Here is a 23,171-nt window from a genome sequence, read left to right on the forward strand (position 1 = left end):
CCCGGCTCCCACTCTGACATCGATTTGGTGAGGATGACATGGGCCACTGCTCTGGGGACATCAGTCATCATGCGTGCTTCCATAGATGTATTTTTCCAGTTTGTTCCATTTATATTTTGTCTTGAGTTTATTCATGGTCTGTACATCTTCAATTCTGCCTTTCTAAAGATTTCATATTACATCATAAGCCATTTTCCAAACTGCCTCTTTGTTTATTAGCCATCATTTTAGGCCTATATAATACCATTTCGAGTTTGTTAGCAATAACTTATTTAAAATTTATATATATAAAGATATATATATTTTAAAGTTTTTTCACATTTATATTTTATGAGATACATTTTTAAACTATTATAATAAACAAACAAATAAATAAAATTTTTAAAAAATGGGGCACCTGGGTGGCTCAGTTGGTTAAGTGTCAAACCCCTGATTTTGGCTCAGGTCGAGATCTCGGGGTTATGAGGTCGAGATCTCGGGGCTGTGAGATTGAGCCCTGCATCCGGCTCCACGCTGGGTATGGAGCCTGCCTGAGATTCTCTCCCTCTCCTTCTGCCCCTCTCTCCCTCCCCCCTCTAAAAAAAATAATAAAATAAAATAAACTGTCTATTGCATCCACTAATATGATTCCATTATAATTCCTTTGTACTATGTGTTAATATCTGGAAAAACGGATTTCCCTTTATTACTCTGCCTTTTCCAAGACTCTCCTTGCTGTTCTGGGCTATCCTTTTTCCAGATTAACATTAGAGTGATTCTTGTGCTTTGCTCTGAGAAGTAATTTAATATCTCTTTTATAACACTTTCCTGGGGCTACCTGGAGATCTCCTCCAGTGATTTGAGGAGACTCAATTTATAACTCAGGGTCTCTGATTGGAATGTGTGCTTCACCGCAGCTGAACTGTATTCTGCCCGGACACCTGCGTGGTAAGTGTCCACTCTTCTAGCCAGTAGAACTTGTCAAGAGCAGAGGAGACACCACTCGGTGTTTGCAGTACGTGACATCAGATATGGGGTGCTTTTTGATCCCTCCTTCGGGGGGTGGGCCTTGAGGGGAGCTGACCTCTGCTGCCTGATGTCCACATTGGTCTGCCACAGCAACTCCAGGATGCTCTGATTTTATATGGTCAGGCAAGAACTGGACGGTGTGTCTGTGGGAGCAAGGTTAGAACTGGTTTATTTTGGGACACATTTCTCAAGACTGAGGTTCAGAGTAGTAGGTTCCAATCCAGAAAATCTTGCCGCACACAAGACGTGAGTTTCCAAGTATCATTGTCTCAGTCTCCCTTCCCTGGCAGGATTTTCAGTCCTTGTTTCAGATGGAATTCCATGGGCCTGAGACCACACAGACATTGTCTTCACAGAAGTGGCAGAAGGTGGGGGTAGGTCGAGGACACCAGAAGTGGCGGAAGGTGGGGGTAGGCAGAGCGGAGCTGAGACGCAAATAGGAAAGCCAAACTCTGATGACCCCAGGAGGGAAGACCAGTGAGTCAGCAGAACCACGAGGTCCAGAAACAGGCACGGAAGCCAGAACACCGCTGGAAAGGCCATAGTCAGGGAGGTGAGAAGAGCAGGGCCAGCAGTCCTCTGCACAGGGGAGGTGCTGGACTGCTGCGCAGAGCACTCCCCATCTTTGGCTTGGTGCACACTGGCAAAGGACCTGCTAATGTCCAGGACCCAAGTGGGATGGCCTGGGGATGCCCGGGGGAATGAGCTAAAGCCACAGGTGATGAAGATGCAGGCCTGCTCTCTCCAAACACACTCCTACCTGTGCTGAGCCCAGTGGGCACATCCCTTCTTTGGGCCAGCTGGACATCTCTTTGGCTGGAGGAAGGTGGCATGGACTGATCTGTCAGTCACTTCCCCTCATCCGATTCAGATTGTACCCATTTTCCCCTTATTTGCAACACCGTGGCCCCCAAGCTGCTATGCCTTCTGGCTCCTCATTCTGTCCTCCTTCCTGTGCCACCCTGCGTTGTACGAGGGGCTCAGGAGGCCACCCTTCCCTGTGAAGCCTCGGTTCGGTCCCTAGAAATGGCATTCTGCATTTGGAGAATGTTACATGCAGCTCTAGGTCTGCTGAGCCTGATGTAAGGTCTGCATTTATGAGGTGCGTACCTCTTACAACTCTTGCTGTTCGGATTCCTAAACTCCTGCACCTGGGAGGACACTCTGATCTGCCAGTTCTGGGAGGAACAGTGAGATCTGTGTTGATAAGGGCTCCCCAAGTGACTCTGGCAGTCAGCACATGCGGGTATCACTAGCTCCAGGCACCACTACGTCCCCCGTCAGCCGGGACAGTGGCTCCTGGGAAGGCCCACAGAGCCTCAGATGAGAGAGCATAGGGCAGGAAGCGGGCAGTCAGCATGGGCTGTTTTTACAATCTCTGGCACACAGTCTTGTCTGCTTTGGCTAAAGAGGGAATGGGGAGGCAAATGATAAATGGTTTCTCAAGTTGTCATGAATAATGTGATATGTGCTAGCTTATAAATGTGGCACTCCTACGAGCCAGTGCTATGGATAAAGCAAGACATTTTAGATGAGTTTCTGCTTGTGTTTGTTTTTGTAGGAAGCACCAGGGCTGTGGGCCTGATAGCAATTGGTATTGGGTCTTGACTATGTCACCTCTTCTAGAACCTTCCCATTCAGGTTTTTCCATGTTACTGTTGATACTCCTTCCCTGGAGTCTTGCGTTTAGTGCCATTCATCTGGGGGACACTGCCTCATCACTGGCTGTGGTGCTGGTGCCTGGGGTCCTCAGGGAGGATATTTCACTGGTGTTCAGGTTAGTCTGAGCCTGACATTGTGGTGTGGTTACTGCAGGAACGTTTTCCCAGAGAACATCACTGGGCAGCTGCAGGAGGTCTTCCAAAACTCACTGGCTGTTATGCCTCCAGACCCCTCGTAGTTGCTCCTCACACTAGAAGCTTTGGGCTGCTCCACCTTGGTTCACAAGGGTCCCTTGGCTTGGACCAGAAGCAGGTTCTTTTGATTCCCTTTGCCTGGTTGGTTCTAGATGGGCCTTCAGGATCAGAGAGCAAGAGTCGAGAAGGACATGTGTCTAAGGAAAAGTACTAGGGGCTGAAGAGCAGAGCTGGCTCCAGCTACCCATTCCATTTATTCCATCTGTGGGTAGGATGCCTCCCACGGTGGCAGCTCATCACAGAAACCACCCAGGAGGGGAACTTGCTCTAGAAGGCCATCCAAAAGGACAGTCATGCAAAGGCTGGGACCTCTCGTGCTTTGTGAAATATGAAAAAGCCTGCCCCATCTGGCTGTGACCAGACCCTTCGGTGGAGACTGTCTGGGCTGCCCCTCCCAGGTGAGGCCTGAAGGGAAAAGAGAAAGCCTTGTGCTCCTTTCAGAGGTTGGGTGGTGCCTTGACAATTGTTCCTTCAGACTGTAAATCCTCCTGGATGGCGTTCAAGGGGGACATCACTTATCCTGAAGTTGGCCATATAGAGAAAGGCGTTTCTCTTCCAATGTATTCCAATGTATTCTGTCTCCAGTGCAGTTATAACGTATGGTATTATACTGCATATTTAAAAATACGTTTGGCAGTAAATTTTTCAGTCTTATCACTAAAATTACGGCCCAAATTCTCTTTCCTACTTTTTACTTTTTTTTCCTCGCTCAGTTTGAGGATTATATCAATATTTCCCCTTGGGAAAACATAAGCACGTTACCTAAGAACCTTGAAATTATTTTCCAAGAAGTCAGGTGCCACTAATTTGGAAGGAACCAAAATGCATATTTGCCCCACCTCAGATAATTAATCTCTCTAACAGATGTATGGATTTATGCAAAAAGAGTGGTAGAATATAAAAGATCATTAATCATCCTGGCATCATGATCTCATGTTGTTATGAAATAAATATGCTTACTAAATGGATCCAGATGCTATCAGATATGTGTGTCCAATGAAGACTATTTTCTCTCCTTGGCTCGGGCAATAAACACACCAGGCTTGTTTATAACACCTCTCTTCCATCCATCACCAGTGGTCCCACACATATTTTTTGAACCTCTTTCCCCAACCACTTGGTTGCTGGTGAAAGGTGGCTGAGTGTTTTCTGATACAGATTCTAGGGAAGACCCTAAGGGAGGTAGGAGACTTTTCCCCATGACCCAGAGCTGATGGATGATAAGGGAATGAAAATTACATGGCCAATCATCTACCAACCTGGAACCAAGAAGTTTTTCTTCATCAATCTTCTTTCCTCAAACATCGAAGTACAAATTCCAACTAAAGACATTACCAGTCCCCAGAGGACGTACTTGAGTCTTCGAGAACCCCCTGCAATCTGCCATGTAAGGATAGAATGATAGAAAGATGAAGACATTTTCAATTATCATCCAACACCAGGTTCTTGATGTGGGTGAACTTTCTTCCCAAGACCACCCCCAGGAGTTGGTTGCAGGACTGCAAAGCAGAGGAGCCCACTGTGAGAAAAGCTGGAGCTCACTGTGAGCTGAGGGCAGTGGTTAACTGGGATTTGAAGCCAGATACATCCTGGTTCCAATCTTGTGACTTTCAAAGATACTTTACCTCTCTTTGCCCATCTTCTTTATTTGTTAACTCTGAGTTGCTGGGAGAATGAATGAGGTTGTTATTATAAGCTGCCCAGCACCCAGGATGCACCTACAATGTGGTAGCTATTATTACCCTATTTACAAGATTACCGCTGATGCAGAATGAGGTTGTCCAGGAGAAGTTTTTGAGTGAAAGCTATTTACTCTAATGGTAGAGTGATGCTTACATGTGCCTCTAGCCACAGGGCCTCCTCTCCTGAGAAAGGCCTCCCCTCATGGCCAGTTCCAAATCTATCCTAGAGTTCCCACTCACTGTCATCCCCAGTGTCCCTGGTTCTCTGGGTCCTGGAGTTGGACAGGTTGCCACCACCACCATGATGGCCAACGTGCATACCTTCCCATTAACACTGGAGGAAGTATGAAGATGCCTACTTTGCCCCTTAAACAGGTATAAGATCTTGAAGGCTCAAAGATAAGGAGGGAGACAGAGGGAATTACATATTTATTGTTACCTTCCCTTATGGTCAGCCCCTTGCTAGGTAATTCAAATATTTTATCTCATTGTTACCCTCCTAACAACCCTGAGGAGTGTGATCACCACATCTGGGGAAACTGAGGTCACATTCAGGTTTATCTTCCCTTGAAAGCCTGCACTCATTCCAACATACCTTCTGCTTCTCAGGTACTTCTAAGAAACTAAGGTAAGCAAAGCATCACACCTGCAAAAGCGTTCACAGGAGGAAGAGTCTTGAAACAAACATACTTGTGTTTTGCTGAGTATGGGTTTCCATTTCCCTGGATGAACAATATTCCTCAATCTGGTGTTTGATCGAATGGATCTCTGAAATCCTGCTTGGAAGGGAAATCTGTGGTCAAATATAGTTGGGAGTGCTGTGTGTTATATTCCTATCTTGACAATTCATGGTGCAGATTAGCATATTAAAGGTTCTGAGAAAGTCCTGCAGTTAAAAACAACAATAAAAAATAGTTATATTTGTTTAACCCAGTGTCTTCCAAACATACTGAAGATCTCTGTGAAACATGTATTAATATCCTGTTGCACTTCTACTTCACAGATCATTCTATGGAAATAACGGTATGAAGAACAAGCATAAATGTCTTAGATTTCTAAGTTGGCACTATTTTCAAGTTTGGAAGGATATTTAGGCTCCATGCCAGAATTTTCTCCCTGTGCTCTCTCCTGGTTTTGCTCTGTGGCCATCCCTCAGATCCTATCTTGAGGACACCACATTTCTTCTAGGCTTTGGGATAACTTTGTCTCCTTTGTTTCTTGAGGATTCTCTGGAGTTCTGGTCTGTGAACATTGCTCTTCTCGACTGGGACCCCTTTCCCGCTAGCTGGTTATTAAGGCTAGCTGAATAAATGTGTTCAAGTCCTCCACTCAGTCCCTAGGTTTCCATCTTGCCCCAGTTACAGCTGTGGGCTGTGGTCAGTTTCCATCTTTCCCTCGTGTGACTGAATATTATACTCAGCTTCTACACCTCTGTGATTTGCTTGTATGTTAAGTACACTGGATATGCCAGCATACTGAACCTTCAAAACTCAATGTATTAGGGATTCGCAAGACCACCCTCAGGCTTGATGACTTGATAGTTGGAATCACTGGACTCAAGAAAGGTATTGTACTCACAGTGATGGTTTATTACAGTGAGAAATTACAGATTACAATCAGTGAAGGGAAAAGGTGCCTGGGGCGAAGTCCAGGGGAAACCAGGTGCAAGATTCCAGGTATCTCCTTCCAATTGAGTTATGCAGGGATACACCTAATTCTCCCAGCAAGAATGTGGCAACTCATTAGAAGTGTTGCCAACCTGGGAAGCACACTCAAGCCTTGGTGTCCAGGGTTTTTATTGAGGTCAGTCATGGGGGCATACAGCACCTGCATGACTGACCTCAGATGCTCAGACTGCACCTTCCCACTCCCCTCCCCAAGCAAAAACAGACTTTCATCATTAAATCACATTGCTAGGATCAACTTGTGTGATCACACTGTATAGTATGTCCAAGGCCTTGGGCATATGTAAACACTCTCATTGGACAATATTCCAAGGGCTCGGGGCTTATCTTCCAAGGAGCCTACCCAAGGGCCAGTCCTGAAGACAGGTCTTTCTCTGAAATGTACAGGGTTTGGGCATCACAGGCCTCCTGAGTTAGCCCTTTCTTAACCCTTTCCTGCCTACTAAGGTTTAAATTGCTCCTGTAAGTTGCTACTTTCTCAGAATGACTAAACTCAAGTAAAATGACAGGTACTTCACATTGATTTTTTTTTTTTTACTGCCTGAGTGCTTATTGAAATATGGCAGAGACAATTTTTCGCCTTGGTTTGAAGGTCAGGATAGCCCTGTCTCCTTTCCTTCTCTTTATTTTATTTATTTTTACAGATAAAATTCACAAAATGTAAAATTCACTCTTTTAACCATTTTACAGTATACAATTCAGTGATTTTTCGCATGCTCACAGTGTTGTATAACTATCATCATGACCTAATTCCAGAATGTTTCTGTCATCCCTAAAAGAAACCTCTTATCTCCCATTTACCACCTCCACCTGTCCCTTGTGGATACTAATCTACCTTCTTTCTCTGGACATTTCACATAAATGGAATCATACAATAATATGTGGTGTTCTGTGACTGGCTTCTTTCACTTAGAATATTTTCAAGGTCTTCCATGTTGTAGCATGGCTCAGTTCTTTTTTTTTAATCGACAAATAACATTCCACTGTGTGGATATGCCACATTTTTATCCATTCATCTATCGATAGACATTTGGATTGGTTCCACTTTTTAGCCAACATGAAAAATACTGCTGTGAACATTCATGTACAAATTTTTATGTGAACATGTGTTTTCAGTTCTCTTGGGTATGTACCTAGGAGTGGAATTGCTAAGTCATATGGTAACTCTATCATTACCTTTTTGAGGAACTTCCAACTGTTTTCCATAGCAGCTGCACCATTTTACAGTCTTACCAGCATGTATGGGGTTTCTGATTTCTCCACATCCCTGCCAACATTTGTTATTGTCAATCTTTTTCATTTCAGCCATCCTAGTTGGGGGTGAAGTGGTATCTCGTTGTAATTTCATTTTGCTTTTCTTTAATAACTAATGAAGTTGAATATCTTTTCATCTGCTTACTTAACATTTGTATGTCTTTTTTTGAGAAATATCTATTCAAACCCTTTGTCCATTTTAAAATTGTGTTGTGTTTTTATTGTTAAGTTGTAAGAATTCTTTATATAGTCTAGACACTTATCAGTTATATGCCTTGCAAATATTTTCTCCAATTTGTGGGTTGTCTTTTTACTTTCTTTATAGTGTCTTTTGAAACACAGAAATTTTTTATTTTGATGAAGTCCAGTATGTATTTTTTTTATTGTTGCATGTGCATTGGGTACCATATTTAAAAATCCACTGCCTAATCCATGGTCATGAAAATTTATACCTATGTTTGCCTCTAAGATTTTCAGTTTATATTTTTACATTTAGCACTTTGATCCATTTTGAGTTAATATTTGTAAATGGTGTGAGGAAGGGGCCAAACTTGATTCTTTTGCATGGGGATATCCAGTTGTCCCAGCACCATTTGTTGAAGAGATTTTTATTCCCCCATTGAATGATTTGGTGCCTTTGTTGAAAATCAGTTGGCCATAGATATATGGGTTTATTTCTCCTTTTTATTCCCCCTCTCCTTTCTTCTTAACAAAAAGATACACTTGACAGATGAACGGATAGCATGCAGGCCCTGCTACACTGACAGTGCAGAATACCCAGATCAGCCCAAATACCGATCTCCTTCTTTGCTCTCTGCTGCATGTACACTCAGACAGACCTCCAGCTATTGATGGCTCCTCACCTGTGTAGCTTGTCTTCACCCTGAATATATTTACTATTCATTATAACTCCTAAAATACAACTGTTATCAGCTTTGTAGGAGAACATTGGCTGGTAGATTGTAGAAAGATATCAGTTCAGTAACTCCAGCACCACTGTCATTTAGGGCAGTGGTTTTCAAATAGTGGTCCTTGGAGCTCTGCCCCTTTTAAACCAAATAGTTATGCTCTTAAAATTTTACCTATCTGTCTACCTAGTATGATTTTATCATAGGAACCCAGCACTCTTGTATACCATGGGATTGGGAAAAGATTCTTTAGAAACGAGTTATCACTAAACTGAAAGGATGCTTAGAACAGTGTGTGGTTGTCTCCACCACAGTGTGCCAATGACTATCCCTCTCACATTATATCAGCTCAGATTCAGTTCAGTGTTAAGAAGCAGAGATCCAAAACACAGTGCCTTAAAGAAGATGGAAGTTGATTTCTCCCTTACTTAAAAGTCCAGAGGAAGATAATCTGATACTGGCATGATGGCTCAGCTCCACAAAGTCTCCAGGACCTAGAACCTTCCACCTCATCCCGTTCCATCCCTAGAATTTGGTCCTAATTCTTAGATTCCAAGAGGCAGTTAGAGTTCCAGCCATCATATTTTAATTCCAAGTGGCAAGATATTGAAAAAGAAAGGAGAGTAATGAGCAAAGCGCATAGACCTGCCTTTTTATGTGTAGATTTCCAGGAAGTTGCCATATGACACCTCCACTTATATTCCATTGGCCAGAAAGACATCTTGTGGCCACACCTAGCTGCAAGGAAGGCCCAGAAATGTAGTCTTGGGAGGGGGCATCCATAAGCTCATCTAGAAATTCTATTATCATGGAAAATCATGGGTTTTGGGAGACATCCAACATTCTCTGTCACACCCATGATTTGAATAACTCCTAGAATCCAGCCTCTTCCAAGAAATTGTTTGAACTGATTAGAAAAGTACTGTGCTCTTACCCTTCTTAGTCTGATCCGGGGATTTCCTGATTTGCTTTCTAACTGGCCACTTGGCCCTGCTTTCTATCTTCACACATCTGTTTTCGAGACTTCTAATGATGAACCTAGCATCATGTGTTGAAGTCATGTTTCTCTTTTATGCATGTGTGTAATAGAACAAAATCTGTTTCCTTCTCAGTAAATGGCATTACTGCCTAGGCAGTTGATCAAGCCAAACCCTTGGGAGTCAACACTTGGGAGTCTTAAGTCCAGTCTTCCTCTCATTGCTCCCGTTCAATCCATTCACAAGTCCTACCTTCTCTACTTCCCACATACATCCTGTATCTGGCCTCTTCTTTCCACCTCTGTGCATCCACCCTGGTGCACACCACCATCAGTGCTTGTCAGGGCTGCTGCAAATACCCTCACAAGTGGCCTTCTTCCTCTCACCTCCAACAGCTCCTCCCCACAGTCCATCCTCCACACAGCATGGCAGGCAGTTACTGTTTGTTAGGCTGCCCTGCTTCAGATTCTCCATGGCCTTCCTGTGTGCTTAGGAGAAAATTCAGAATTCTTCTTGTTTTTATGACCTCTACTATGGGCAGAATGTTTCCCCCTGAAATTCATATGTTGAAGCCCTAACTCCCACTAGCTCAGAATACAACTGTATTTAGAGATAGGGCCTTTCAAGAGGTGAAATTAAGATGAGGCCTTCAGGGATGGGCCCCAATCCAGTCTGAGTGGCATCCTGATAAGAGATTAGGACACGAGGAGAGCAATACAAGGGATGAGTATGCACAGAGAGACAGTCCTGTGAAGTGGCATCTAAAGGGTGGCCCTTGGCAAGCCAAGGAAAGAAGCCTTAGAGGAAACCAACCCTGCCAGTATCTTGATCTTGGACTTCCAGGCTCCAGAACCAGGAGAAATAAATTTCTGGTGTTTCAGCCCCCCAGTCTGTGATATTTGTATGGCAGCCCCAGCACACTAATATAACCTCCTATGCACACATGATCGATGCCTCTGGCTTCATACCCCTTCTCCCTCTCTCACTGTACTCCAGCTACACTGGTGTCTTTCTGCATTCCTCTGGCAGGACCTTTGCACATGCTGCTTATACTCCTTGGAATGATCTGGCCTCCAGATCTTCCTAGGGTTCCATCTGTGTCATTCAGGTCTCACTTCAAGTCACCTCCTTTCAGTGGCCTTTGCAGTCATACCCCACCACTGTCTAATGCATCACCCGGTTTATTTCCTTCAGAGCATTTGCAACTGCCTGAAATTTATAGAATTCATTTACTTATTTGCTGGAATGAAAGCCCCATGAGAGCAGGCACTTCCTCTACCTTGTTCACTGCCATCTCTCCACCAGCTAGAACAATGCCTGGCACATAATGGGGCTCGATAAATACTCATTGGAATGAATAAGTAGATGTATGATAAAATTAGTTTTAATATATGAATAATTTACAAATTTTAAAAGCATTGCTTTGAGGGAAAGAACAAGTCCACCTCTTGCAGTAGTTTCTTAGGAGAATCATGTCATTTTTTACTTCTGTTTTGTCATACTTACCCTTGACCCCAAACAACTGACCTCTTGGTTGTGGTGTATACACTCCCCTCCATCTCAGCAGATTCGTACTGACACCAGCTCTCGGAGGCTTCGATGCCTCACGACCATCTCTTTAGCTGAAATTTCTGTTAGAACAAGGACTCAGGTAGTGAGAAAAAACATAGCACAGGCTGCTACTGACAAAAGCAAATGAAATCTATCATTTAAATGAGCTCTGATGGAAGTATTGAATCACTATATTTTACATCTGATGGTAGTATAATGCTGTATGTTAACAGAAATTAAAATAAAAACTTAAGAAAATAAATTAGCTCTAAATGTCCTAATGCAGGTGATGAGGCATATAGAGGCATTTTTACTGGGGGATTATTTTGTCTTGAGGGGCTTTGAATACAAACTTGCTGAAAGTCCCATGCTTTACCCAGTCTTCAGAGACTGTTGACTCTAAAAATGTTTCTGGGTGAGTTAGAAAGTATCGCTTTAGTCATATGATCATAGCTCTTTTTAAAGGTTTGGAAACAGTCATGATTTATTGAGAAAGATTGAATGTCTCCCTTTGGGTTGGGAGCAGGGAGGTTTTATTGTTTGTAAGAGTGTTTGTTTGTTTTGAACGGGAGGATTTAGTTTTAGATGTACTTAATTGGAAGTAAAGTTGGGATATTAAAGAAGAACTATTGGGCAGAAGTTGGAAATGTGAGAATGAAAAGCAGGATAGAGGCCAGGAATGGCAACAGAGATAAATTACTGCATTAGCAGTATCAGGTGGTGTGTGGCTTCAGTCCTAGCCAAGAGCCTGTCTTGGAACCAGATTCCCATATAGGCTGAATGTCAGACCTGAGAATTTTAGAAACGCACTGGTAGGATTTACCAATAAATGCCTACCTTTGTTCTTTTTGTTCTGTACCACTAAGGATGATTTCTGCCTAGTATGGAAAACTATTGGTTTGTCCCCAGAGAATTGTATCCCCATTTCCAGACCAGTCCCTGCTTGAAAATGGCCTTTGGGTCTACAGAAAAAGAATAACATGAAATCAACATGAAAGTTACCTTTCCCTTGTTTGAATTCTGTTAACACTACTTTAATCACAACTATTTGATGACACTCTAGCTAAAGGAATCCAACCTCTCTACAAGTAAGAGATACTGAAACATTGTCGGATATGTTCAAAACAACTTTGATTTTGAAATTTCACATCTAAGTTTCATTTCTAAGTTGGATATCTTTGTACTTTTCCAGCACCACATTTCTGTTCTTCGGGAGATTTAGGCTACTGCGTCCTTATGAAAAATGTTTGGAGCAGGAATCACGAGTAATGTGATACCCATCCATTATATTGTACACTTTCAAGATGGCGCTGTATTTTGGGTGATCATGCTGGAACCCTTGTTATCCCTGAATAAGTTTTCCAAGAAAGGATTGTATTGAAATACATGATTAAATATTTACATGGTTAGCTCTGATTGATTGGTTGATATTTAGTTACATCAAAGCTTATGGGGTATCTTGCAACACATCTTCACTTTGCTATTTGAACAATTACTGTTTAAAGGTTCTTTTTGTTAATAACCCCAGAATTTGTATTATGGCTTTTTGATAGATTTTTAAGAGTAAAGGACCAGATGCACAGGAAGGAGAGGTATTTTGAGAGCCTCTTGAAAATTTCTGGGCTGAATTATCTTTTTTATGGTACCGGGGTGAAGAATAAGTAGAATTAAGACCATAAGAAAGCCTTTGTTTAACACGTTGGCTAACAGAAATTACCTACTTTACACTACTTTAGCAGTGATGATCCTATGTAGCTGTTGAAGGAGAAATAAGAGGTTCTTGTTGATTCTTGTGCCAACTAATTTGTGCCAGCATCTTTTTGGTTTGTTGAGTCAGGTTTCTGCCAGGTTTGCAAATGTAACCTAAAAGTGTCATATGCTTTGCTGGGCTAAGTTATGGTACTGTGTAATGGTCACTCATACTCCCTTGTGAGCCCAGCTTTTTCTGTGTGGACCATCTTCTTTCTCTCCAGTTGCCCTAATTTTGTAGTCCGTGTGCTAAACTTGAACAATATAGCAATGTCAGAAAAAATAGCAATGTCAGAATAGGAGAGAGGGAGACCGAGTAGCCACTCTGACAGCACCCCTAAAAAGAGGATACTTGTTGAACCCAACATTACAGAGTCTGGTTCTCCCCTGTGGAAGCAGATGTTACATGTTAGTGACTTGGATTACATGAGCTCTAAATTATTAAGAGTAATTAAATGCAACTGCCAGGTGACCTAAAGTCAGAGAAGTTAGTCCCCACATTCTTCTCCTCGGAAGAATGTGTGTAGGGGAAGCCAGTTATTATTCTGATTGAAGAGCAGTTATCCTAATACGATGTAATGAACATGAGCTATTTTACTGGACAAGGATAATTTAAAAATAAGTTGACAACTCAGCCCTACCATTTACAGTGTGAAGCTTTGCGTGATCTTAAATTCACAGAGCCTCAGTTTTCTTATTTACAAAATAGGGTGGCAGTCGTTCATTCTCCTGAATTGTACTGAGGATTACCTAATATAATATGTAAGTGCCAAGCACCAGGGTAGTTACTGATATTACAGTATTTTTATTAAAAAGTCACTTGACCATTGAATTTGAGCAGAGGCACCCTAAGAGGGCTTAATGCTTTGGAGTCTGATGTTTCTTGTTTCATGATCAGAAAGCCTGTGTCCAAAAAAGAGACACTCATCCGATTTGCCCAGGACATGCTCTTCCCAGGGTGCAGCTGGAGGTAATTCATGTTCCAAGGCCTCCCCTTCCTGAGACTCCAGGCAGACAGCCCCCTTCTATGGATGCAGTCCTTCTGTGAATTGCTTTTCAAAGATCACCTTCAAAAATAAATTTGGCCAGGTCTTACTTACCTGTTTTGACAGACTTTCTGCCTTCAGGGTGAATTATGATTGATGCGGTCTTACTCGGTTTTTTTTTTTTGCATTGGTTGTACAAATTTATGCTTAGAGAGGGTTTTACTCACAGTACTAAAAATAGTAATTATAATATCTATCATTTATTAAGCAATTATGACATGTCTGCATTGTGCAAAGTGCTTTACATGGATTATCTCATTTGATTCTCAGAACAAATCTATGAGGTAGATATTCTCTTTATTCTCAGAGTGAGACCAAGGGGCGTAGCGGGCTGGAGCAACCCCTGGTAAATGGCAGAGCTGGTGTTATTACAAACCTACACTGCCCCCGTGTTTAGGGGACACGGTTTTCTTGCATTATAATTTGGTAGCTGCATTTAAAAGGTTTATCCAATGATTTGGGCTTTTTTATACTCTCATATTATTGTTATTCAAATTAGAAAACTTTAAATGTAGAGAAGAGTACAGAAAATAATACAACATGGCGTACTCACCTCTAATATTTACTGCATGCTCGCATTTTCCCATATTTAACACAGATTTTTTAAAGATACAGAAGTAACTAAACCTGCCTCATCATTTCTTCATATTCCCTAATCCCCTCAGCAGAAACTACTATACTGCAGGCCAGGAGTATTATTCTCTGCATGTTTTTATGGTTTTTGACTTGTGTACATCCCTAAACAATGTATGGGGTATTTGTTCCATGTGTTTTAAAAATGATGTCATGTTGTATGTTATCTTTTGTGATTTTTCAGTTGAAATTTGTCTTTGTTGATACATGCAAACCTAATTCACTCCTATGGTATATATTCTAGTGTGTAAGCACTTCACAGTTTATCTCTTCCCACACTGACGGGTGTGTGTGCTGTGTTCATTTATTAGCCCCTGTGGACAATGCCTCCTTACACACACACATGAATTGAGCACACACTAATCTTTGGTCAGTTATGTGTGTTACAAACAATGCCTTCTAAACCAGGGGTCAGCAAGCTCTTTTGCACAGGGCCAGATAGTGTTAGGCGGGGTGGCCCACAGAGTCTCCGGCGCAACTATCCAACTCTGTCCTTAGAGTGTGAGAGCCGCCATAGACAGCCAATAGACAAATAAGCTCGGCTGTCTTCCAGTAACACTGCATGCACAAAAAACAGGCAGGGGGCCAGATTATGGCCCAGGGGCTACAGTAGACTGGCCCTGCTCTAGATTATCACTTATCTTTTTGTTTATAAAGCCTTTTGTTATACTGAGCTCTTTATTTGAATGTAATCAGTTTTCTTCGGGTCTTTTCCTGTTTGGTTGTGCTTTTGTGTCCTGTTCAAGATACTCTTCCCTACTGCTTGTATTGAAGACTTTGTTCTAGTTATACCTCTAAAAGCTTTAAAGTGTTGCCTTTTACGTTTAAGTTTTCAGTCAGCCTGCAATGTATTTTTGTGCGATGTCAACTCTGAATCCGTTTTTAATTTTCCTCTTCTGGGTCACTTGTCCTAGCCACTGATTGAATGGTTCATCTTCCTTCACTGATTTGTCAAATTGCCTCCTCTGCTTATACCCATTTGTGTAGATATAACCCTTGTTAAGTTCTGCAGAAACAACACTAAGCTGCTGCCTATTGCTTGCTCTTTACATGAAGAATTAAGCCCAGCTTGAGACCTCTCGGTTGGGCAAAATTTAAATACTCCTGTTGAGAGATACTTCTTTAGGATCCTTGCCCGAGAAACAGGGTATAATTAGTAACTTAATCTCATGACTGAATGCTATCACAAACAACCCCCAGATCTCAGTGGCTTACCCCAATCAGGATGTATTTCTCACTCACATCACAGACCAGGGTGAGTAGGTAGTGGGTGGGTGGGATCACTCAGTTCCACAAAGTCATTCAAGGACTTTAGCTCCTTCCACCTTATGGATTCACTATCACTTAGTGCCTTGGGGACCTCCAGTGGGCCCTCTGCCATAGGGCTGTTCATGATGGAAGAGAGAAAGCGTATGGGGTTTGGTGGGAGGTTTCATCTGCAAGGTCTGGAGGTAGTGTACATGGCTTCTACCCGCATTTCTGTGGCCAGAACTCAGTCATGTGGCTGCACCCAACTATGAGAGGTCCTGGGAAATTTAGTCCAGCTAGAAGAGGAAATGGGTTAGGTGAACAACAGGTGAATATAGGTACCCCTTCATTCAGATGCAGATATGATTCGTAGTAAGAGCAGGACCATATTTATTGTACTCCCCCATCTCCCTAGCAACGGAAACAGTGCCTGGCTTATGGTAAGGGTTTAATGAAAAGGAAGGAAGGAAGGAAGGAAGTGGGTAGGGGAGGGTGGGAGGGGTGGGGGAAGGAGAGTGGGAAGGTGGATTGACAGGAGAGTGAATGAATGAATGAATGAATAGGGAAGCCCAACAGGTTACTGAGGTGATTGTTCCAGACTTCTGCAGAGTCTCTCGGTCAAACACAGGTCTACCTTTATGAGGGCAAGTGACGGAGAACTGTGACCCTGCGGGGCCTGGATATCATTTGGCTCTTTAAATGTATCACACCCCAATCTAAGCCCATTGCAGGTAGGGCTGGAGACTCACCCTGCTTCTAGGCTTGGTTCCCAGGGGCTGAAGGACTGAATAGGAAGGTACCTTCAGTTCCAGCTGCTAAGCAGAGTGGGGCTCCCTGGACCTAGGGCATCTCCTGGGTCCCCAGTGAGCCACAGGAATGGGCTGGAAGTCTTACATTCAAAGCCTCTCAGTGGAGTTCTAAGAAGACAGTGTAATGGATGATAGGATCAGAATCTGAGGACTCTCAGCTAAAACCTTTTTTTCTGCCTCTTCTGGGAGAGCCCATGCTGGAAAAATACCCAAAGTATTGTACTTTGTAGTTATCAGTGGGACCTAATAAACCATTGCCAATCTGACATTTATATTTTCATGCAACCCACAATGAGCCATGGGAACTGCCTTCCAAGGCCCCTTCGAAAGTGCTGGCAGAACCCAAGGTTTTTAAAAGATTGGGTGGGATATAAATGTTTGGACAGATTAGATTACCTAAGTGTTTGCTGTGTATAAGAATAGTCCGATTAAACTGCATAAGCATAGTGCTCAGGCTTGGGTATGAGTGTCTAAAGCAGCTGCTCCGGAAGTGACTAGCTCTCTAGGCTCTTCCTCTTGGAAGCAGACTTGTGGTCCCGAGAATTAGGAGGGAGGTGGAGCTACGGAAGGAAAAAGGGTATTCGTCTTCTGTGAACCCATTTCTGTGTACATACGATGGAAGTTGGGGGAAGGTAATAAAATATGGCCATTGGGAAACTTGCTTTTCCTGAAGATTCCAAGGGAGAGGTTGCAAAAGGGAACAGCCGAATAGTTGAGGACTGGGGATGATCTGGTTTCAAGTCCTGGACCCACCACTTAGAGCTGACATTTGACAAATTGCTCAACCTCTCCGAGCTTTCTTTTCCTCCTCTGTATACATGGGGGAAACTATAGTGCCTACCTTCATAGGGTTCTTATGGTGTTAAATGAGATCAGCCACCTCAAGTGCTTGATGACCAAATGCCTGATATGTCCCAAAGCCCTTCCTGAAATTTCCAGGAAATACTTTTACCTTAATTCCAGAGTAACACCACTCTTTCTTAAAGCATTTAAGAAAAGAGAACATTGTTTCTTCCTCAGTATTTTCCTTTGTCCTGGTTCCAGAGTGCCCAGTTGGGGGTGGTGCCCCATTAGAAATCAGTTAGGGTGGCCCTGAATATGAGTTTTGCTAGGTTATTAGTGAAAGCTTGTTTTGTCAACAAATGACAAACATGATCAAACAAAAGTGAGCAAATTCTTTATTACAGGACTTCTTAGAGCTTTTACTGTACTAATGTGGATTATAGATTTTTAAGAGGATGGTATAGTAAGTAGACTTTACCAAAAGGGTTACAGAACCTTTTTTAAATTTGGAGGGTTTTTTCACAGAGTTCTTTTGGTGCTGACATTCTTGAGAAAGTGCTCTGGGAAATGCTGACTCAGGGATTCATGTTTGCTGAGCTCAAAGTTGACTGGGTCACCCCTAGATGAACTCCCAAGTTTCTCGAAGTTGGCCTTTGAATGAATCGCCTTCCCACATCAGGGTGAAATGCGTAAGGGTCATTCTGCTGTCACTCATAATAACCACATCACAGTCTAATGGGATAATTCCATAATGCCTTACATTTGGTATAAGATTTGAGTTCATAAACACTTTTGTATATTTGGAGTGTACTAAAGACCATCAGTTATCCCAGACTGGAACCTCTAAATTATTTTTGAGTGTCTGTATTGTAGCAAATCCCCTTCTCCCAAGCTCTTCCCTTTTCCTCTTTCCATGGGGGAGCTACCTTCTAGCAGAAGGGACTCTCCTTTGCAGCCCCAATTACTGCCCTTCCCAAAGGTCCCTGATGTAATAAGCTTTAAAATAGGGGTTCCGGGGCACCTGGGTGGCTCAATTGTTAAGCATCTGCCTTCAGCTCAGGTCATGATCCCAGGGTCCTGGGATCGAGCCCCACATCGGGCTCCTGGCTCAGCGGGGACCCTGCTTCTCCCTCTCCCTCTGCCTCTCCCAATGTTCATGCTCTCTCTCTCTCTCTGTATCTCTGTGTCTCAAATGAATAAATAAAATCTTAAAAAAAAAAAAAAAGAAAAGAATAATGCCTCAGTTGGATACCAGTTATGCCTTTAACAATTCTCAAACTGGGCCAGCCTTCGGTAGTGCCTTGCTAGAATTTAATAACTCTGCTGGTTTTCTTTTGTATTTATTCTACTGTGACCTCTCCTTGATGGAAAGTGCCATAGGTTTTCCATCTACCATGGTAAGATAAAATTTTTCTTGAAAATAAATTTTTAAACTTTTGAACATATAGAAGTCCGTGTGATGGCAGAAAATGGTGAAGATTAGAGCTGCTGTCATAACAGTTGCCATGTCACCTTCCAAATTTGGCCCCAAATATAGGACGCATCATTTCACAGATGAGTAAACAGACTCAGAGCTGTGAAGTGGCTTTGACTCAGTTATTTGGCTAAGATGGCCAGAGCTGGGACCAAGATCTTCTGAATCTCCGTGAATACTCATTAAAACCTCTATATTGGCACTTTGTACTAAGACGGAAGCTTAAAGTAGTCTCTTACAATAGTTTTTCCTCTCCTCACCGCATTTTGTAATCATATTCCAAGAATAGATTAGAACTAAATAAAGTATTAAAATATTAAAAGCAGCTATGAAGGTAAAAGCACTGAAATAAATGTAATTGCATTCTTAAAATGGTTTAAAATCAGATGATAATTTTTAAGTGAAAATATTTAACCAAAAAACAGCTGAAATAACTTAAGACCTGTTAAAGCAACAAATGGGCAAATGTGAGCAAAGTTGAAAAGAATCTTAAAATATTAATAGTCAATTTAATATGGGCAAAAAAAATTACTTTCTTAAAACCCTGAAAAGTAGCTAAAAAAATTCAAGCCAGAGTCAACAATTGCAAACGTGAATCACAAAGCCCGTTAGAACGAAAGGGCAAATTTAGAACTGAGTAAAATGATAGCATAGATTTCTTTTTTGGCTTTTAATATGGGTCAGATTAAGTTGAAATCAAGCTTGGAGTATATTAAAATGCACCTACCAATGGTTTTTATTTTTTTTTAAGATTTTATTTATTTGTCAGAGAGATTGAGAGAGAAAGAGAACAAGCAGGGGGAGCAGCAGGCAGAGGGAGAAGCAGGCTCCCTGCTGAGCAGGGAGCCCACTGTGGGGCTCGATCCCAGGACCCTGGGATCATGACCTGAGCCAAAGGCAGACGTTTAACCGACTGAGCCACCCAGGCGTCCCTACTAATGGTTTTTAAAAATCCACTTCAAGTCAGGTCAAACAGTGTTGTAGAATTCTCCCTGGAAGTCATGGGTGACTTTTTAGGAACTTGGAGGGGTTGTACCCCTACTTTGCCTGATTTCTACCTGTTGACTCACTTGCTGGCAGAGAGGGTTTCCATGAGGTAAAGAGACCCAGAGGCTGAGATTGTATGTGGGCTGACAAACTCAGGGCCTGCTGGAGAATATTTGGTCATCAGAACCATCCAGGAAAAAGTGAGGAAGTTTAGTGCAGGGAACAGACCAGAATAACTTATTAATACTGATGAATCATTGTCATTTCCTCTTGTTTTAAAATTTGCAACCCTGTCTGTTTCAGGGGGTACTGGGTAGTAGAATTCTAAAAACACAAATGTATTAGTTATCTATCAATGCGTAACAAATTATCCCCAAGCTTAGTGGCTTCTGACAAAAGTTCTTTGGGTCAGGAGTTCATCAGTGCTTGGCCGACTGGTTCTGGTTGGTGTCGCTCATGCGGTGTGAGAGACTGAAGTTGGCTGGGGCTGCAGTCATCTGAAGGCTTGACTGGGGCTGGGGGATAAACGTCTGAAGTAGCTCACTCGTGGGGCTGGCAGGTCAGTGCTGGCTGTTGTCAGTTCCTCTGCATGGGGAGCCTCTCCACAGGGCTGCTGAGTATTTTGCTCACTTAGTTGCTGGCTTTCCTCAAAGCAGGCAGTCGAAGAGGCAATCTGGAAGGTGCAACACCCATAATGTCCTCGTCTGGGAAGGCATAAACTGTTAACCTTGGTCATTCTCTGTTGGTTATGCAGACAAGTCCTGATTCAGCGTGTGGGGAGACTGCACACAGGTGCAAACAGGAGGAGGCACTGGTCATGGGGGCCATTGGAGAGGCTGTGTACCACAACAAAGAATTAAAGGTCACAAAGAGAGCAGAGAAACCCCACGTTTGCTCTCTCCAGCTGCGCAGGAGGAGGAGGTCTATGAGATAGACAAACGGTGGCAGCTTGGAAAAGGGGAAAGAACCAACTAAATCCCAGTGAGGCCGGTTGGAAAGAAGACAGGATTATTCAGACACCCATTGAGGAGCTGAGGGGGAGCATAGCAGGAGAGGGGTGGGAAGTGGGGCAGTTAGAATAGTCTGTTCAGTTCTCTCAGATTCCCTGAAAACTGGCTGCAGGGCTTTGGGCTGGTTTGGGTCCCAGGTAGGTCATCTTGTGCTGAAAGCTTTGGGCTTTGGATGCCATAGCAGATCCTTACAGTTAAGTTGAATGAGTCACCAGGTGATAAGAGAAAAGCTTGATGGTAGGAAGAAAGATTGAGAATGAAGCAGTAAATAACAAGGGCTCTGCTGTTCCCTCTGGTTTAGCAGGAGACGAACAATAATCTGATTCCTAGAAACACACGTAGAGCCCTTTTTCTTGTAAGGAATATATTTTTGATAGGAACTTAAAAAAAATGCAGGTAAGTAAGAAGAAGGTCGAAGTAATCTGTAATCTCACTACTCAAAGAAAATTATGGTTTCTGTTTTTCCCAGTGACAGTATGTATCTCACCATCCCTATGTGTATGTGCATTGGCTTTGTGTGTATGTGTTTTTACCAAGGCAGTGTCATGCCTCTGAAGCCTGCTTTTCTCATGTAATACTCATGTTTAATGTATCACGGTTTCTCATGTTTAATGTCGATCCCTGTCATGGATGATTCTACTATAGAAGTGTTTCTCAACCAGCATGAAATTTTAATACCACAGACACACTGTATATCTGTTTATATATTGTCTTCCTTTGGAAGGAGCAAATAATTGTAACATCTAAGGTGTTTTTTTTTTAACCTCCAAAGCCCCCTTTGACCCTGCATGTATTGTAGCAACATTTTCTATAGCTTTATGGTGTTTCATTAGATGAGTGTATAATAATTTATATAAAATCTCTCAATACTGAAAATGTTTTACTTGTTCTGTACAATGTTGCAACAAACTCCTCACACATGTTCAAGTATCATTTCTCTCATGCAGAGGAATCAGACTTTTATCCATAACCTCCAATCTGATCTCCCCCTTCCCTTTTGATTTCAACACTGTGAGTTTTCTCTTTATTCTTCAGTTCAGTAGTACATGAGTGCCTACCTGGAGCCAGTCAGTCCTGAGTCTGGCACTGGTAATAGAGAGATGACTGAGAAGCCCATTTTATCTGTCCAGAGCCCATGCCCACTGGAAGGAAGCAAGCAAATGTGAGGATGAAAAGGAGGCAGGGAGGGCGCCTGGGTGGCTCAGTTGGTTAAGCGACTGCCTTCAGCTCAGGTCATGATCCTGGAGCCCCAGGATTGAGTCCCGCATCACGCTCCCTGTTCAGCAGGGATTCTGTTTCTCCCTCTGACCCTCCCCTCTCTCATGCTCTCTCTATCTCATTCTCTCTCTCAAATAAATAAATAAAATCTTTAAAAAAGAAAAGGAGGCAGGAAACTTAGGTGCCCAGAGAAGTCCAAAGAATGGTCTAAGGCATTCAAACATGGGTTATGCCATAGCTCCAGTCCTCCTTAGAACTCAGGTCAGGGCATAAGATCACATGATTTGTGATTGTTGCAAACCTCAATTTCCACATCAGTAGAATGGGCTAGCAATACTGACTGTACAGGGATTTTTTTTAAAACCTGAAATTGGGGCTCAGCTGCTGAAATGACAAGCCCAGAGCAGAGGGAAGTTAGAGGAAATGCAAATTAGAGCCAATTTGATTCCTGAGTATGACCTTAATTAAACAAAAAACTCTCTAGAAATTCTGGATAGTTTGTCCAGAGGGACACTGTGAATTTATGATGACATCAAAGCCAGAGGAAATAAAGATTTTCACTGGGAACACTTTTCCCTCTCACTCCTGAGTAATTTTAATGATATGCATGTAAAATACATTATGGCAAATCCTCTAACAATTTCCGTCTTCTGTAATAAATGTTGCATTCTAGTAGAGCAAGAACATCTGCTTAATAATTTCATGTAACTGCTTTGCAGAGCTGCCAGGGGTAAAATTTGGTTAGTTGGGTATAGCATGAAGCAGATGGCATGGGAGAAGAAATGACACAGTTTGAACCCAGATTCAACCACTATAGTGACCTGGGGCAAGTGGTTTAACTTCTCCAAGCCTCAGTTTCCACATCCACAAAGTGGGGATAAAAATGACATTCATATACCATACAGGGTTGTTGTGAGGATTCAGTGAGTCACTGTATGTCAAGGGTTTAATGTTAATAACTGCTCCAGAGCCAATATCTGGTCCAGAGAAAACACTCAAAAAATTGTAGATGATGATGGTAGTGGGAGTGATGTTGATGGTGGTAGTAGTGATGATGGTGGTGGTGGTGGTGGTGATGATAACGATGGTGATGATGTTGTAGTGGTAGTGGTGGTAAGAGTGACAGTGATGATGGTGGTGGTGGTGGTGGTGATAATGATGGTGATGATGATGGTGGTGGTGATGGTGATGATGATGGTGGTGGTGATGATGGTGGTGGTGGTGATGATGATG

This window comes from Neomonachus schauinslandi, chromosome 9 (assembly GCF_002201575.2).
Source record: "Neomonachus schauinslandi chromosome 9, ASM220157v2, whole genome shotgun sequence".
Taxonomy (NCBI): Eukaryota; Metazoa; Chordata; class Mammalia; order Carnivora; family Phocidae; genus Neomonachus; species Neomonachus schauinslandi.